This window comes from Mobula birostris, unplaced genomic scaffold (assembly GCF_030028105.1).
Source record: "Mobula birostris isolate sMobBir1 unplaced genomic scaffold, sMobBir1.hap1 scaffold_1335, whole genome shotgun sequence".
Classification (NCBI taxonomy): domain Eukaryota; kingdom Metazoa; phylum Chordata; class Chondrichthyes; order Myliobatiformes; family Myliobatidae; genus Mobula; species Mobula birostris.
Window position 1 is genome coordinate 30001 of NW_027274376.1, and position 2500 is coordinate 32500.

General features: G+C 50.5%; 1 pseudogene; it reads left to right on the top strand.

Annotated features, from left to right (window-relative positions):
• LOC140192428 (28S ribosomal RNA) overlaps positions 1 to 2500 on the top strand; it is an 8359-nt pseudogene that overhangs the window by 3324 nt on the left and 2535 nt on the right.

Below are 2500 nucleotides of genomic sequence, written 5' to 3' on the forward strand. Positions count from 1 at the left end.
CCCAGGAGAAAAAGGGAAATGGCAAAAAGGGAGGTGAAGATACTCCTCCCATTCTTGACGGAGAGATGCGTGGTGGACAATTGCCGCGAGGTGTATGACACCATGGGGGCGCTCCGCTCACACTTGAAAAAGGCACACCGAGTCACCAGCTTGAAAGGACAATGTCGAAAGTGTGAGAAGGTAGGAGAAATCCACTCGATTGCATGCCACACTGGAAAATGTAACAAACGGCCTGAACAGGAAGAGAGGAATGAATGCGTGTGCGAAGAGTGCAATATGTCATTCGCCACGAAGACTGGACTAAGCCAGCACGAGAGGCATCGCCATCCGATTCTTCGTAACGAGAAGAGGGTGACGAAACTCTTGAGTAAGAAGAGGCCGGGAAGGAAGGACAGTGTGTGGGCCGAGTGGGAGACGGAGCTCCTCAGAAAACTTGATAAAATGTTGGAAGGGAAGAAGCAGATTAACGTGGCAATTGGAAAGATCTTGACCACGAAAACACCTAAACAGATCTCCGACAAAAGGAGAATTCTGCTTAAGGAGCGAGTAGAGGGCAGACAGGCTGAGGAGCAGGTCGGCCCGGTAACAGCAGTCCAAGAGCCAGAACCCGAGGTTCCGCCAGTAGTAGACCAACCTGTTCAGAGAACCAAGAAAATTAAGAGGAGGATTCTTGGCCAGACACCAGAGGACTTTCTGGAGAGTCTGGATCAAGCAGAAGGATTGCTTGGGAACATCAGGAACAAGGAAGACTTTGCTGAAGGGGTTGGAATCCTGGAGGGAGTCTCGGAGTTGGTGTTGGACAAATACTCGCGTAAGAAACGTGGGAATAAGAGAGGCAGAAGGAATATGGAAAGGACGGAGGGATACCAGAGACCGAACAGTGGAAACACCAAGAGAACTGGTGCGAAGAAGGCAGCCTATCGAGCGGCCCAAACACTCTTCCAGAAGGACAGGAAGCGGCTGGCTAGACAGATCATGGGGGCGCCAGGCCCTAGCCAGTGTGTTTTGAAGAAGGAAGAGGTGTTCATTCGCTTCCGAGACAAACTTGGGGTCGTGAATAACAAGGCTGACCTTCGTGGAATGGCGGACCATAGCACTCCATTTGACACAATCGAAATGATGAAGGAGATTGAGAAGGATGAGATCGAGGAGGCTCTAGAGGAGGTGAAGAAAGATACGGCCGCGGGTCCAGATGGAATTAAGAAGGAGGACCTGGAGAATATCATGGCCGAGAACGAGCAACTCCTGCCGCGGCTTTTCTCACTTTGGTTGAAGTCCGGTACCATCCCGGAATGCCTTAAGAGGAGCAGAACGGTGCTTATCCCGAAAACTGAGGATGTAGAGGAACTTAAAAGCCTGGATAACTGGAGACCCATCACGATTGGGCCACTGTTGCTGAGATTGTTCACGAAAATTCTCGCCAAACGACTCAGTGAAGCAGCGAAGATCTGCCCAAGACAGAAGGGTTTTCTGGCAAAAACTCCGGGTTGTAATGAGAACATCGCCATCCTCAGAAACATCATTAATGGGTCCAAGAGGCAAAAAGAAAATCTGGCGATAGTGTTCGTGGATTTAGCAAAGGCCTTTGACTCTGTGGGCCATAAGCTGATCCAGAAGGCACTCGCAAGAGTGGGGGCACCACAGCGGTTCAGAAAGTTAGTCGAAGACCTGTACACCAACACAACAACGGTGGTGGAGGTCGGAGAGGAACGGACTGACAAAATCGTTGTGAGAAAAGGGGTCAAGCAAGGAGACCCCATGTCACCAATTCTCTTTAACATCGCCATGGACCCACTGATAAGCACATTGGAAAGAGACGGGAGAGGAGTGGAACTGGATGCAGGGGTCAGCTGCACGGCACTGGCATTTGCGGATGACATAGCACTCCTAAGTAGCTCCTATGAAGGGATGGTTGAAAACCTCGAGATCCTGAACAGGTTCTGCAAGGCAACCGGGCTTGAGGTGAACGTGAGGAAAACGAAAGGTTTCTACTATGAATGTAAAAGAAAAACGTACTTGTACAACGCGAAGGAGGAATGGAAACTGGAAGGGAAAAACATACAGTTTGTCCCACCAGGAGAGATTGAAAAGTACCTCGGGGCGAAGATAGACCCGTGGTGCGGTGTGAGAGATGACAAGTGGAACGATAAATTGGACACGTGGTTCCACAGTCTGAGGGCAGCAAAGCTAAAACCACTCCAAAAGATCGAGCTCATGAGGACGTTCATGATCCCAAGGATGTACTACCATCTCACCCTCATTGAAGCGTCGCAGAACAACCTGAGAGAGCTGGACCGTCTGATCAGGAAAGCGGCCAAGGAGATCCTCCACCTACCCCAGGATACAGCAGATGGAATACTGTATGCCAGGAATAAGGATGGAGGGCTGAGCCTACCGAAGTTGGAGGTGATGATACCGATAGCCGTGATCAGGAAAAGGCTGGCGTTAGAGCTTTCGAAGGACAGGGTGATCAAAGCGTCGTTCACCATGGCCGATGAGG